General features: G+C 46.3%; 1 protein-coding gene across 1 annotated transcript in view; it reads right to left on the bottom strand.

Annotated features, from left to right (window-relative positions):
• The window catches only part of slc16a10 (solute carrier family 16 member 10), a 41,495-nt gene that overhangs the window by 16,754 nt on the left and 7,782 nt on the right, over positions 1-16,959 (bottom strand). The gene's annotated exons all lie outside the window — the stretch shown is intronic.

The following is a 16,959-nucleotide window of genomic DNA, read 5'->3' on the forward strand; positions in this document are numbered from 1 at the left end:
GTTTTTCCGGGCTTTAGTCAGCACAGTTATCCAACTGATTCAGTAATCAGGCATCGTGAAATCCCCCCATACAACACACTGTATTATAACTGCTTATAAAATATGTGCAATCCAATAGGTAATGTGGAAGTGGCATTGCCAGTTTTTATATATTCATCACATTTTCAGGTGTAATGTAATTCCAAATGTAATTTAATACAGAAATATTTGCAGTGAAGCCACGCAAAAGAAGTGGCAGATAAAAAGGCCGTCGGTACAGGACGGAGAGCGAAGCAGAACCTTTTCTTTCATCGCTGATTAGAATCACTCATCCTTAAATTGGAAAGACTGGTTCGATGTTCTTCGGCAATTCAAAAGCAGACGATTGAAGAGAAAACCGCACGAAGTTCAATGGAGAAAATTCAAATAAGGGAGTTCGCGTTCACTGAATTCAGTTCGCATTGCAAATACTGCGGTTCGATTTACGTAACGGCAGCGGGATTTCATTGTTGTACCTACACTGTACCTGGCACCGCTCCTTGCGCTATTTAGAGCTGGTTTTACCTTAAAGAGTTTTGACTCGTGCAGTAATATAAAGAACAGGTGACTGGCTGCTAACGATTTAAAGTATGGTGAATGAGCGCTTTTTGTGGAAGCACATTGAAACACCCCCATGCCGACAGAAATCTGTGTTAAGGGAGGTGTAGTGCTGCTGACTTATTTTACTGGGTTCAGTGTCACAGGGCTTGTGACTCATAAGGATACTTGACAGCGCCGTACACAATTAAATGCATGCACCGCATGCTGGGAGACCACTTCCCCTTGCAATACCAACGCCACTAAAAAAACACTTTTTTCCTTACCAAAGGTTAAGTACGTTGACACTTCTGTGATGCTTAGAATCGGATTTGGCCTTTTTTTTTTTTTTGCCCACCAGAGGCAGCTAATAACCACTCTTAGAATCAAGAATCCATTCTTGTCCATTCGTGTAAAAAAAGATGGTGTGACAAATCACAAAGAAATGAGCGGGTAACTGGATTTATGCAGTGCCTGCTTACATTGTGGATGCTAAAATCCTTTTGACACAGTTTGCAAGCTTGTTGCTCACACAGGAACGTTGTCTATTGTTTTCCTGCTGTAAGTCATTACATTAAGCCTGATTTGTAAAATTATGCTGGTAAAAGCATATATTTCCACTATGTTTCCACTAAGTCACCCTTTCACCTATTCCCAGTCTCCCAAAGAAAAACATGTTTTTGTTTATGTTCGAGAAAAAGCAAAAACACACATATAGGTTAAACACCTCATCTTTTCCCCACTGCAGAGAAAACAGTTCTCTGAAAAGGAAGAGAACCGCAAACAGCAAAAGGAAGTTGGCTTTGCTGAGCGGGAAACGCATCATTAACATGTCATCCACCAAACGCGGATCTGAGGCGAGAGGTCTCACATATGCTCAGGACTATCTGCCAAGAATACCCCCTGGCCTCCTGCTCAGCGTTCAAAGTGAAACGCACAGACCAAGCTGAAATTTTGGGATCAGCACAGTACCAATGTCTGAAATAGCTTCCAACAGCTCCATGACTAGTTTGGCTCTATCAAAACAGAATAAACAAAATACATTTCAAACTAAAGAAGGAACAATTCGGTTTCAGATCCTCATTTAATCAACAGGCTGTAGTTCCATGGCTGTGCAGATGAAAACAAGATCGCAGACCAGGCCTCTAAAGTAAATGGCAGCAATCCTGAGAAATAAGGTTCTACACGGACAGCCAAAAACAAGTCACATGAAACCACCATATCAGACAGTCAGATAGAGTTTAAAAGCAGACGGGAAAACACGAGGGCTTTGCTTTTTTGGAAGGGAACCTGAGGAAGCTGTTGATTCATCGGTCGCTACAGTGTCAGGTGCCTCTGCCCGAGACATCACATTGTGCTAATAAACAGCGAGGACCCCGTGCTGGGCTCCCTCTATCCGGGTGGACGGCATCACCGCGCGCTGGTCAGGGATCAGACCACCCTAACGGTAACCTTAGCCTGAGTCATTTTGTGGAAAAACCTCAAACTGATTCAGGGTCAGCGGTCGGGGGCACCATCTGTCTTCAACAACAAATCTTGTCCCCATCGTTTCTGACCACCGAGCGCCGAAAGCGCGGGCGAGGGGCTCCCACCGCCCAAACTCCCAGCACGTCGCGGAGGGGCCCGGACAGACGGAGTTCGGAAAGACGCAGGGGGGGAAACAAGCCCGCAGCTCAGAGGAAAACAAACTCAGCGTGGCGCTTCATAAATATTGTTTCCAGCCTTCGCTCTTATTGTAAGGGAGAGGAAAAGAAAACACACAGCGCAGGAAGAAGGGAAAACAAGCGGCGGCGGCAGCGGCGGCCGTGAAAGAACACACCGTCAGCGCTTGTGCAAGAGCGCGCCGAGCGCACTTTGGCCGGCCGTGACGACGGCAGAAAACAGTGCCGGGCGAAGGATGTGTTAAGGCTACGTTAAGTCAGCCGGCGTTGGGCAGCTCGGCGTTGAGTCTGCCCGCGCACTGCGGCTCTCGGGAGGGGAACCCGACCGGAGCAGGAAAGACGGAAAGGGGCCGCTGTGAAACTGCTCAAGGACGTCCACTTCTGTTTTTCGCTCTGCGGAAGGAAAGAGAAGCTCTAAAATGTCTAAAATGCTCCTCTGCATTTTAGACGAACCGCCCCCCCCCCCTCCCGCGCCCTTTATCTTTTCTTTTCCATAAATCACACTTTCTGTCATGCGTCTCAAGTACGTCAGCATTGAAAGTGCACATGAACAATAAAAAAAACAAACCAGACAGTATCTAAGCTAAAATAATATACTTCCCTTGTTGTATAACTTGAATATTGTGGAAAGAAACCACAGACCATCCTTATCATATCTGCAAACATGAACAGTAATATTAAATATTACTTTATATATATAATATATATATATATATATATATAATATATTTTTAAAATTTATTTTACAACCAATAAACTGCTACCACCTGGCACTGACGATTTACAGTGACAGAAAGAAACATTTAGAACCTTTAAAGACACGTGAGAAACATATAAAAGGTCTTGATGAAATACAGCTGTGTAGGGGGAACTGACTGTTGTGCAAGGTTAACACTTCCTGTCCAGTAAGCATAAACGTGTCTGGCTGCTGCACACAGGGCAGCGGACACAGTACAGGGCAGGGAACAGGCCACTGCATGGATGCCTGTCTGCTGAAATATGAGCAGGGTGAGCGCATGTTTACTCACTTGATGTTTACTTATTTTCAGTTCAATGACGTTCTCCCCCTCAATAAATATCAAAATTAACATCGCATAACTTTATTTACAGACGTTACGCAAGACAAATGAAATTAACATTTGCACTGCCGTGGGCTTTAAAAAAAAATGCTGAGGTAATCAAAGGAATGGAAGATACCAAAAAAAGCAACAACAACTCTCATTACGTGCACAAACTGCAGTAGCCTACCTCTGAAGGTGCAAGCAAATGTTTTGAAACATTTGAAACATTATTGAAAAGGTACATTGAAAAAATGACATTGTGAATGCAACAGTTATCTGAAAGTGAAGAAAATCAAACACTTTAACTTATGTTTGCCAGCTCAATTGGACTTCCCTAGTTTGAAACAAAAGCAAACAAAAAAAGGAACTCTTTCGAGGAAGCAGCAGAATGTGAACCACGTGCAAGCGATCTCAGGAAATGCTCAGCCAACGAGTTTGACAAGAACAATCTACACCACTCCTTAAATTTCCAGTAAAGAAACTCACTATAACCTTAAATAACTCTGGCTTGAGTTGATAATACATTTTTATATTACTGGATCAAGCCCTATGATTCTGTTTTGACAGTGATCAAACAAATCATACTACTTATCTATGGCCTGGAACAGATACGTGTTGATTTTTGAAATTTTTGTATTCAACTTGGCGGTGTTTGAGCTTGAGATGAGGAACAGCTCAAAACTGAAAATGTAACATGCGTAACATTCCGTCCAGGTGACATCCGTCTGTGAAACCCCTGGTTGCCACAGGCCCCGCTGAGCCGAAATGGCAGACGGCAGACTGTTCAGTCGTTCCTAAAGTGCAGACCGCGGGCAGGTGCAATAGTTTGCTCTTTCCGCTTCGACGGCCACGTACAACATCGCTCGGTTGAATTCACACGCTCGGGGTCACTCATTCCTAGCAACAGCATTTTTTTTTTTTTTTAAACCCCGTGTTTCAGAGAGGATTTTCAGCGGCTGTTCGGCAGACCATCTAAAGTGGCTATCGTCAGGCAGCATTAGCGGAAGGTTGTTCAGTAGCTATGGCTAATGAAAACTCTTAATAGCCTGGGCGGTTTTTTTTTTTTTTTACACGTAATGACACCAGGAAGCAATGTTTGCAGAGCGTCTCTTCCGTCTTTGGACAAACAAGCTGCCCGCTGTTTTCCCGTTGTCCCAGGCCTGTCGGCGGCTGTGCAAACGGAGGCTCAGCCGGGCCTTCGGGCGACGGCCAAAGAGCGGCCCGATTACACGCGCCATCGGTCGCCGGCGTCCCTCGGTGAAAAAGCTCGGCAGGTGAAACGATAAAGGGCCGGGATTTTTAAGGTCCCAGCCCGACGCGATGAAAAAAAAAAAGCCAGCGAGGGGCACGTGTCCTCAGGAGACTGAGACAGGCACAAAGCGCCCACACATCCCCCCTGCCGGGCCCCAGTGTGCTTGACCCGCTCAAGCGACCCGTCTCCCGTGGGAGTTATGTGTAGAGCTTCCTGTCAGGTCGGATTCTGACATGCCCCTAACAAATGCCTCCTTTGAAAGTGCGGGAGTGGCAAGCGACGGCGGGAGGTGCCCGCCCGGAAAAAAAAGCCCGTGTTGGAGAGGGGACGATAATTGCCCTGTTTTCGTTTCGTTGCCGGTTTACAGTAAGACGTATGGCCCCCTCGGTAGAGCGCGGGGTTTATGGGTCGGGGTCGGGGTCACCCCCCCCCCCCGCCCCCCTACGCCGGCTCTGCTCGCCCCGACGGTGAGGCGCTCTCAGACGTGGGGCCCGTTCCCCCTCATCCGCCACTGACCCCAGGCCAGGGGCCACCGAGTCAACAAAACGCCCTGACAACCTGTTAACAAGCTGGTAAAGAGGGCCATTACAGGGGCCGTCTGGGTCTGCAGAGGCGAAAGCACTTGCCTACCACCGCGGAGACCCGGGTTCAATCCCCGGCAGCGGAGCTTCCGGCTCGGTCAGACGTTCCCACGAACACAGTTGGCGGTGTTCGCGGGTGGGAAGCCGGGGGTGAGGGTATGAGTCATGATCGTTGCATGAGCGACTCCTACTGGTTGGTCGGGGGGCCTGTTCAGCAGGGAGGGGATCTGGGAGAGATAGCGTGAACCTCCGCACGCGTTACGCTCTCCCAGTGTATCTCCTCGCTGTCAGGTGAAAAGAAGCGGCTGGCGACTCCATCGGAGTCTATCGGAGGAGGCATGTGGTAGTCCACACCCTCCCCAGACCAACAGGAGGATAGCGTATCGACCAGGACCGTGATACACACGGGGAACTGGTATAACGACTAAATTGGGGAGAAAATGGGAGAAAAATGGCAAAAAAAAGAGGGTCATTACACAGGCCCGCTCTTAACAACAGGCTCATTACACAGGCCCGCTCTTAACAACAGGCGGGTTAACAGAACTGCCCCCGGGGCTAACCGCCAGCGGCCCCCGGACCCCGAGGCTCGGGCCCCGTGAGGCCTTTCTCTTTCGTGCTGCGTTCAGACGAAGGCCCCGGGTGGAACACGGAGCCGGCTTTACCGAAAAACTTTCAAACGAAGCGGCGCGTCCTCCTCCTCCTCCTCCCCTGCCCTCGCCCCGCCCGTTTCGCGCGGCGGCTTTTTTGTTTTTCGAGGCCCGGAGCGGAAGGGCCGCGTCGTCTGGAGCGAGACGCGCGCCGATCGACCCGATTCCTGATTAAACGGGCAGAGGCCACACGACCGGCCCCGTCGCCACCAGGCCCGACCCGCTTCGGAACCCCACTTTGTCATCGATGCGTCCTCTCTCTCACACCAGCCTATCATCTTCAAACAAGCGCGTCTCACTGTGGGCTGCAGACGACGACCCGCATCACAGAAAAGTAGGGCACCCGGGGGTTTCATAACAAGTGTGTGATTTGTGTCTGACACCCAACACACATGTGCGCCGACCTTTCCTGGGCTTATGTGCTTAATGACGCCAACCATGTGTGCATGTGTGACCTTTGACCTCCCCCCATCGAGTTCTGGGTCAGTCTGGCCTAAAATGAACCAGAGTCATACTGGAAATTATGGCTGAGCCAACTGTAAACAAGTCACCAAACAATATCCATAAAGCTAAAGTCATAAGAAGGTTTATCATATTTCAAATACAGGCCTTATCTCTTTTGTGGAAAACAAAACATTGTCCTTCTGTGTTAGCGCTAAGCACTCAACGACCAGTTACACAACCCATTGGAAATGTCCCTATTTATTACTTAAGTACCAATAGGTTTTGCTGTCTAACTAGGTTTTTAATCAACATCCCCTATACACCACAATGTATACCATTCATGCACCGCTTTCTCAGTTATACACTATAGTATAACAAACTGTCACTACTGTAAGGACTCATTGAATTGAACCATCCAGTATAAAGTCTCAAACAAACATGCAGTATTTGGGCGGGTGTGTCACTGATATCACAGTCTACAGTGTACTGTTAGGGAACTTAATCCATTTTGTTTCCTTCTGTGGAATGCAATCTTGCTTTGGCAACTTAAGTGAGATAACATAAGACTTGACAATGCGGTAAAATGTTACGTTTGCAGCCAATCTTATCCGGCTACAGAGCTGACTGATTCAGGAAAATTACACTAAGGCTTTTCCGTATGTAGCTATTGAAACCAAACAATGGGGGAAAATTCCGTATTGGCTAGCCAAACAGAGCCATTTGACGCGTTGTGCATTCTGCAGACCTTCCTCAGAATGAAATGGTTTAATGCTGTGTAATGGCACCCTGAAGCTCCCAGCTTATAAACAACAGCTGATAGGCCTATGGCCATGTAGCAACACACACTGAAGCATTAGCATTAAACCTGCCCTGAATGACCTCACACTGCACTCACTCGCGTCATCTGGGCTTAACGGGGTAGTCTTGCCCTGCTTTAGGAAGACTGCAGGGTCTCTGCAGCACTGACCCAAGCTGGTTCTTACTGGGACTCAATTCCAGGAATCACAGCTCCACTTCAATGAAGTTCCCTTTCCCTGCATTTACATAATTTCCCTCCCATTTAATGAATGCTGCCATTCTGCATTGTAAGTTTACGCAATGGATGTTCTTACTAAATGCGGTGACCGTAATTTGAACGCAATGTGCCACACACTCGCTCCCTGTGAGGAATGCATTGTAGCGGTTAGGAACAGGTGCCCTGAAGCTACAGCTCTAGGAAACAGTCGTGTTTTCGTAGGCTTGAACGACTCAATTAAATTTTATTTGTAAAACGCCTTTTAAAGAGACACTGTCACAAAGGTGCTTTACTCTCCTCTATTTCAGACGAACCCTGTTGCTTCTCCCGCCAAGGGTACAACTAATGAAAGCCACCTGCAGCGGTGGGCTAAGTTACGATGGGGCCATACGATGCAACAGTCAGTGTCTGGCTGACACGTGATACGATGCAGGGACTGCGGGAAAGTCATGTACACACAGTCGAGGATGCTAAATGTGCAGAGAAGGGAGCGAGCGTGATGTGACCTCACTGAACTGCGTCGTTGTCCTCACGCCGCTCACCAACAAAAGCTGGGAAAGCGTTACAGTGCTCCTCGGACTTGAGCACAGAACGACTTAAGATTTTTCATTAGTGTTGGAAAGTTCCTTTGAAGTGCACGTTCTGAAATGAGGTGTACACAGGTACACACTGAGCCTTATAGAGGGGTCCGTCTAAGCCGCGACGGCGGGAGACCAGAGCGCCGTTCCCGGGGCCTGGGTTTGATCTGGGGCGGTTAAGCTTCCCGATGCTGACAAACTGGCATCGCTTCAACCCCCCCGCCGCGCCAAATACACCGCCCACCCACCCCCCCGTCCCTCAACCCCCCCCCCCCCCACCCCGTCCCGCAACAGAGAACTGGGCTGTGACCTGAGGACAGTGCCCATTCTGACTCCGCTGAGGGGAGGGGCGGCGGAAATAGTCAATTACTAATAACCCCCGGGCCTGGACCGCTGCCCACAGAATCCTGCACCGCTAGAGCTTCCCAAGAAGCCTGTGCCAGCCGTTTCTAATTACAATCCTTCTGGCTACGCCGGCCTTCTAATTATAGTGCTATACCAGAATTTAACCCAACTTCGCCTCCAACTGCCGCCACAGCACCCAGCAAATGTCCCGTACTGTGGGCATAACCCTTCTGGGTCACCGTGAGGTGAGAATTAACCCCCACTTTCGACGCTGTTGAATTCTCTGGATGCTGCTTGTATTCCACGGATTATAGCAGAGTGCAAAACACAAGTCATGAGGCCCGTTCGCTGAACAGGCTGACTGTAAATAGCTGTAACGGCTGGCATTGACGTCCCCCAGAGGGAATGTCAGGAGTGGGGACACCGTCCTGTTCTGCACGCGGGCTGGAACAACAGGATAATTATATACGCAGAGATAATTTATCAGAGGAAGGGTCGCTGCAGCAAAACAAAGTGGGTGAAGTGTGTTGGAAAACACCCACGATCTATCTGTTCATTTAAAAACATTCCTATTTGTTTGTTTCTCGCCTGTTAAGCGATCAATGCTTCTATTTCTTCACCTATCGGCAAGTATTGATTTTATGAGCTAATACATTCCCTGCGGTTTTGTGCAGGAAAACAAATCGTTTGGGAACGCAATTACAAAAGCAGCCAATATCGCCAGGGTTGCCGGGAAACGGAAGCGAACAATGGCAGGTAGGAAACTGAAGGAACAGAAGGATGTTGAGGGTGAAATTAGCACTTCCAACAAATACAGATGATTAACAGATGTCCGAGGACTGAGTCCTGAAAGGAGCCGTCAAGGATCAGAGAAGGTTGTCGTGACCACCGTTATGTGGTAAAACCGTACCGCTCCGCTCCAATGACTCTGGCAGCTGGCAGCCATTTTCCCTCTCCGTTTGTACCACCTCAGAGAATTCAACACCTACCCTCCCATCCCCCTCCCCCTTCCCCCTTTCCCCACCCCCCATCGCCCAAATCAGACCCTCTGTGATGTCGAGCATTAATGAGAACAGCCCCAGTCATGTGATTAAAACGACCCCCCGCGCGGCAAAGGCGCAAACCATTAGCGCTGGATCGGGTTCTGGGTTTTCAGCTCCCCGGGCCCCGTGGCGGCCCCCACTCCTCCACATCTGGGCCCAGGCAGCGCCAGAGCAGCACAGCTGGAAGGCATCATGCCACCAGTTACAGCGCCTGTCTGCGGGGGGGGGGGGGGGGGCTAGGAGCTCGCCCTCTGTGGAATTCTGGCTGAGGTCTGGGTTTGAGCAACGCTAATCCGTGACCCAAAACCACCCACCAAAAAACTGCAAAAAATAAAGAATCCATTGGCTTATAATGCATGGGTCTGGTGTGCAAATGTGCAGATTATCCTTAAAGAAAAACAGACATTATCTCCGAATGCTTAAGACCACAGCTTTACTCGTAAGAACAGTACGTTTCAACTTTTATTACGCCTACAGCATATGTAATACGTCAATTTCATCTCTTCTGAATGCTTCAGGACTTGAAAAGGCGGAGCATTGAGAATAGATTGTGATTGGACAGTTTACTTCCCTCCCCCTTTAAGGGCATGTAAGAGGCAGGTAAGAGTTAATATGGAATTTTATCACATTGTAAAGTAGCAAAAATGGCGTTCACTCAATGCTAACAGCATTTTTTTAGCAAAAGCAATACAGTAATTTATTTCCGGGACTGAAATCCCAGCAATGCTTGGGATAAACCCAAACCGACAAGTTTTTCCCCCCCAAATGTACACTTTGAGTGACGCGCAGTTCAGGTCAGACGCTCGTTGGTTTTTTGTTTTTTTTCCAGATAATTCCGGGAACAGGACATTTGGCTCGTGAACATTTATTTGTTTCGCTTTACGAAGGACGTCTGAACGCCCGCTTTTGGAGGTGGGTGGACCCCTGCAGAGTGTCGCTGTCCAACGAGCCGTCCAGTGAGAAGTGACCTCGGGGGCGGCTCTCAGTCACCATTGGTCCGGTCCGCCACTTCGCGTTCGCTGAACCGGTTTGTGAATGGCCTCTTCCGGAAGGCCGTCGGTATGGGGTGATGCCGGACGGTCGGGGGCCCCCGCCTCAGAGCATGGGAGGGCACACGCCCGTCAAACACCACGCACCGCACGCTCGCTTGTTTATCTTATACCTGCCTTATCGCCCAGCGACCTTCACCCAACTCAATGTCACGCCAACATGAGACAGAGATCAAACGTCCTCGTCAACCATTAACCGCGGTGCGCTCGCACTTCATCAATGTTTTCGGGAAAAAAAAGCTTCGGCCCGTGTTTCTGCAACCTCAACCCAACCAGGCTCGGTCGCTTTCCTTGGTATGGTACATCTGGGTCACTTCTGACAGGAAAACGAAATATACGAAGTATACGAAATTGAAAAAGAACTACTTCGGTGAAGTGGTGGTCTTTCTTTCTGGGACCGGCTTGAATTTGAACATGACGTTCCAGCACAGGACCCATGCATTTGACCCCTTAGGATAGGGGAGAGAGGCACTGACAGCTGATATCAAGATATACATCAAGTAAACTCTCCTGCTCGCTCAAAAGACAACTTAAGCTAGAATAATTCTAGAGTAAGCTGCATCCATCAGCCCCAGGGCTAGCAGCATATAGCATATCTTCACCTGTGTTCCGAGTGCTTTCTTTCACGCTTTCTTTCACAAGCTCTATGACACAGCAGGGGTCAGGGGTCAAACCCTGTCTGTTCCCCCTTTCCCATAAACTTGGGCCATTACCCTGAGGCAGTGATTCAAAATCAGGGGGAAACAAAATCACAATCCCACATCTGAAAGGCAAACATTAAGGTTGCCGCACAGGGACTGTCGAAGCCTTGTTCCACACAGCCCATTTTCTTACTCATTTATAAATCCATCTTCATAATATTTCTTACTTTGACACATTGTACAGAGAAGGCAGACTAATTCTGTACAGTGCTACAGTCTTGTTTCCATTAAAGACACAGCGAGAACACAATACTACAATATATGGAGTCAAAGAGGACAAGCCTAACTGCCTGTGCTGCTCTTTGCTCCGGTATAATCTCACTATGTGTAATTATCACTGCTGATGTTCTTAGTTTTATGATGGTCAATTTCGTCATAAAACTAATTTCGTCTTACAATTTTTGCTAACAATAGCAAGTACAATTTATCACTGGATTCTATGGGGTTATTCTTCAGGTCCAGAGGTAAGCATTTCCGGCCCTGCAGGGCCAGTGTATATGCAGGCTTTCATTTCCATCTTGACTAAATGGGCTAACTGGCTATGTACACCAACAATGGTGCACTTGTTCATTAGATCACAGTAAAGGGATATAGGGATACAACAACAGCCTTCGGTTGTCATACATGTGCTTATCAAGAAATGTAGATGGTGTAAATGATGGGGTTTGATGCGTAATTAAGCCCAGAAGTTGGCATGAAAACCATAAACAGATACAGGCCTCGTTACCCACCTCTGTCCTATTCTGATATTCTTTGGTGGTATTCTTTTGATATTATTTTATGGTTTTATTGATTGATTTCCACCAGAGGGCAGTACAGCATGCACTCTCACACACACACACACACACACACACCAGGGGGGTATTTCATGAGAAGCAGGATTACTGAGTTAGCTGGATGACTGCACTAAAGTAAAACCCAGAATAGCTCTTCTTACTTCAGGCCATGTTCCAGATTTGGAAGGGTTCTGGGTTTTACTCGGTGCAGTTATCCAGCTAACTCGGTAATCCTGCTTCGTGAAACAGGGCTCAGGACCACCCAATTGGTTTTCTTTTGCACTGTTAAGAGGCTCAACAGTAAACTCACGGTGAAAGTAAGTTAATATTCTATATAAATATGTATACATATCATGTTTTGTCTACAAAGAAAAACTAGATTTTTGACAGCATCAAGGGGAGAGCCAAGGGGAATGTCAATATTAGTTCTGGAGTTTAAATTACATTTCTAAAGTTTTCTTAGTCTTTTGTTTTGTTGTTCTTTGATTAATATTCACACGATCGAAACCATCCTTTCTTGAGAACGAGATTCATTTCATACATAATATGAACTACAAATGAACTTTTCAGAATTTAAAGAGCATTCGCTAACAATAAGGACAACACTGGTATTTCAGCAAATCAAAACAAAAATTTGTGTTTCAGCACATCAAAAAGTTTTTTACAGACTGACTGGTTTCACTTCAAAAGTTCTTTCAAAAGCTCTTCTACAGCACCTCTGGGTCTGGCTTCTTAGGGAACTGAAATTTGTCCTAGAGGCACAAAAATGACCCCATTTCGCACGCCTGAGACAGGAAGTAGAAACGTGAAGGTTAGTCACCGGCCACCAGGTTAAACCTATTTACGTTCCCTTGACGCCCCCTTTTCATCTCTCTCTGTGATTGGCTACAGCTCCATTAGACTTTCGTCATGTCTGGCACAAGTGCAGTGAAATTGGGTGAGGGTGAGCTAGAGTGTTGGGGTGGGAAGGGCTTGGCATTGATTGATCTCCTCCCCCCCCCAAGCCACAGCCCACCACCAACAGTGCCGTTACCCCCTAATGATGCTGCAATCAAAACAACCGTCATCACCAGCTGACCCGTTCACTTACAAAAAGCAGTGTTCAGGACATCTGCTGCGTAAACAAATCTACTTCACGAGGTACAAAGTGCACCATATGTCTTTTGAACGGCCTTTAAAGAAATGTATACTCAAATGTTTCATCTTCAAATTTTGTTTTTCTAATTCGGATCCCAATAAGCACCCAACATCATCCAGTTTTGTGGCTGTCGGTGAAGCCAAATTGGTGGGATTGTCAGGGGGTGGAGAATTGGAGGTTCACAAAATTAAATGACAAAAGTTAAAGATATAATATGTGAGAATAGGATTCTACAAGCATGAAGATCAAAATGTTTGTATTATTTCATATATAAAGGATTACTGCCCTTGGCACTTTTATAATATCTTTGTTCAGCACTTCTAAAGCATTCAATGTGCATTCGAAGCGCCTCACAGCAAGGGTTTTTACAAAAAGAAAAAACAGGAAAAAACAGAAAGAGACAAAAAAAAAAAACGTGAAAACTATTTCAACGTAGTAACACAGAAAAGAATAATCATAGATGGCACTACAGAGTATCAGAAGTAAGAAAAGTTGGCTTTTAAATTACTTAAGGCAGTAGATGTGGTTTGGAACTGCTGCCATGGCAGAGGCTGTGGTTTTTTTTTCCGTGAACGCTGGAACAGCATGCTGGAGCATGCTTGCGTAAAACACTTCAGAAAGTGGAAAACAAGGTATCGTTTAGCTCCGGAGCGAAAAAGCATTTGGGGCCCGCACTGCAGAAAAACACACATCGTGGTGAACCCAGGTTAGGCTATTTAAGTTAACTGGAAACAAACACGACAACAAAATGGCCGTATAAGAGGCCGATATAGCTTGGAAAGGTTTCCACACTTCTTTCAGCTTTTTTATAACCTGCTTTGCACACCTGGATCAGACACACCGAGGCCCTCTTTACACCCTCTGGCTTATATCACCTGAAGGCTAGGTGAGAAACAAGCGACCGCAGACCAGACAGCTACTTGTCAGTGTGCCATTTTTTCCTTTTGTCGGAGAGCCATTGTTCAGGTTAATACAGAAGATGCATTTAGCGTCCAGCAGATTTAGAGTACAGTAGCAGACAGCCTAAGGTGGAAGCACTGTGGAACGCCGCCAGCCATAAACACACACATTTCCCTACGCGCCTAAAATGGGTGTGACACCTGATGAGAAGAAAGGTCCCAGTGTAACCGATATTCAGATCCTGTGGTTTTCTGTGAGATTCCTGCTTTATAACTGAATCATCTGTTTTTTTTTTTTTAAACGTGGCTCTCATGAGTAAAACAGGTCACGAAATTATCACACCTTCACGATGAGTGGGTTGATTATTTTTCGATGCGTGTGTATAATTACCCAGTAAATAAACGTTTGTAAAAGAAACGCGTGTCCATCTTGTATGCGCAGGTATACACGATGTACTTGAGTGCGTTCAACTCTCCTGTTGTCCTCAGGGACAAAAATGACCCTATTTTTAGCATAACATTTGATCACTTTTCCTGAAGTGACCCAACCATTAGAAAAACTTAAACATTGCCCTTTTTTATTTTACAGAAGTGGTACACCATCAGGGTGAAATGACTGTCTTATGAGACTTTTTTAACCGCGCAGTTATGAAATCAAAAGTCATAATCAAAGTTAAGCGCCACACATCTATCACAACAGAAAATCAATTATGATGTGTGTTTTGTAGTAAAAATAAGTGGTGAAGAAATACAGTCTCTGTGGAAAACAGTTATTTGTTGATTTATTGATGAGGGACAGGTTGTTGCTACAAGAAAAATATTGATTTCTGGGTTTAAATTTCAGTGAAGAGGCTTTATCACTGGAGGTCTGGTGAGGGTGGGTCATTTCTGTCCCTGTGGACATCGGGTGCACGCATATTATGAAGACAACAGGAGGGTTAATAGCCCCTTTAAGGTCACGTATCTATAGCTAGCTAGCAAGGTTTCTAGTTTATGTACTACCATTAATGCTATATACGGTAGCTCTAATACTATGGTTAAGGATTTAAAAAAGCTATCTGAAAAATTACATGCATGTAAGAATTATATGCTACACCAGTTTATTTCAATGTCCCACAATATATATCAAATTTGGTACGTTGATACATCCCTTAGGCCTATAAAAATTTTCATGACTTCTATGGTATTCAAAAAGTCTCAAGATATTCAAAAACTTTTTAAATTCATGATTCCGTATTCAAATCCATACTTGATACAGACTAGCCAAAGGCAGCCTAGTTTTAGGGTGCACTGACTTAATTTTCAAGCTGCCAAGGCAGACCAGACCTTTGCCACAAATCTTGTTTCACAAATGTTTATGCAAACAGTCTGTAAATTAAAATGATGATAAAGAGGAGTTGCAGTGAAGTTACTGCCAGTTCCTCCCACAACATATTTACAAAAATTTTTCCAGGGAATAATCTTACCTGATCACCTGACCCCCTCCCCCTCCCCCCCCCCCCCCCCCCCCCACCACCACCACCACCAAAGCCAAAAAGCAAATCCAAAGGGAAAGGGAGATGCTAAGTGCTACTGCAGAGCAGTTCGCGAGAACAGAGAACACTGTGCATCATTAGATGAGTGAAGTCCGTCCATAAAAGCCCTCCCTATGAACACAACAATCCCCAAAGAGATGCAGGTTCAAGCCTCTGCTACTTTCCATACATCTGTAGTGACAGGACATAATTGGCCCCGTCCCCTCAGGGGCACGAGGGCGTGGTTTAAGTCAGCCTTTGTTCCCCTGTTTACGTTAGATTCCTCTGGACACGCAGGAGGTGGCCTGACGAGTCACACGGGTCACTGGAGGAACCGCGGAGGCTGCGCTAGCTGTACGCGGGCAGCCTGCGCGGGATCGCGATCAGTTGCAGCAGGCCCAGATCCGATGACACACAAAGCCCACTGAACCTCACGACCTCTGACCCCCTCGCGCCGCCGCGTGGCAATTAGCCCTCAATTAGCCGGCAGTGATTTGCCAGCCCCGCCAAGTGGGTAGGGTGAAAGGGGGGTCACGCCGATTCCCAATTTCACTTTTGCGGGGAAGGGCGGGGCCTTGGGCCCAGTAAAGGCCAGGGCACGGCCCTGCATGGTCGGAAGGAATGCAGAACGACCGATGCTAATTGGATTAAGAGAGACCTCTGGAGGATTTTCACCTAATTTTCACAGCTCAGGGAACATGACACAATCTGTCAGCACCCGCGTGAAGCAATAGTCGTCCGTGGCCTACGCCCATGGCCCAATAACCTGTTATATCCCCCTTGTCGAGAGAGGGGCCCACATGTTAGGCTACTTCTCAAGGCCTAAGCGACTGAACAATGGTGTTGAAATGCAAATTCCTGCTCTTTGTAAAAAAAATCGCAAGAAAATATGGAAGAAAGGTGCATCTGTTTCCATGCACTTTCCAGGCTTTTTCACATGACCTGTGCTGTTTGTTGCTATCTTCATATAGGCTTAACAGCTGTAGCATAATGTCATTCGTTAACAGAGCTGTGGCCTAAGCATTTTCCACAAACTGGCAGTTAAAGGTTTCTTGGAATTTTTTTACTCAAAGGGTATTAATCATATACCGTCTTATGTAATACCTGTACTGGGAAATCAACAGGGGGTTGAAGAGGACTAAAATAATACACAAAAGAAAAACAAGAAAGAAAACTCAATAATATTTGTTTGAGTGTTTTGGTAGTAAAATCGGTTTAAATGTTAAAATGGCAAGAATCACCTCAATGTTATCAAATGCCTCTAAACATTAACACGCTCACCTAAAGAATCATTTAAGACATAACAAGCTCACAAACCCGCCTGGAGTATCTTTTTCTTTCCATTTTAAAAGTTCACTCTGTTGGTCACACGTGAAGTAACTGTGCTAAATATTGTCTGATGGTGAAACTTGATTTTTTTCAGACTCTGAAATGATCAGTGCTAAGTAAGATTTATGTCTAGTTTGATTTCATGAAAAGTGTTTCCGTGGTTTCCTGAAAAGTATCTTCATAATTTCATTAATGCAGTTCAGTCTGGATTTCAATTGCTTCATTTTGTCAGACAGAATGTCGTCAGTTAATTATCTGAAATGTGCACATGAGTTTCTTCTGTTAGTGTGGTTCAGTGTGTGTTTTATTGTTGGTCATTTCCTGCATGAGCTAAGGCATCTGGTGTTGTACCAAATGGTACCAGCACTAAA

The sequence above is a fragment of the Anguilla anguilla genome, chromosome 6 (genome assembly GCF_013347855.1).
Source record: "Anguilla anguilla isolate fAngAng1 chromosome 6, fAngAng1.pri, whole genome shotgun sequence".
Lineage (NCBI taxonomy): Eukaryota > Metazoa > Chordata > Actinopteri > Anguilliformes > Anguillidae > Anguilla > Anguilla anguilla.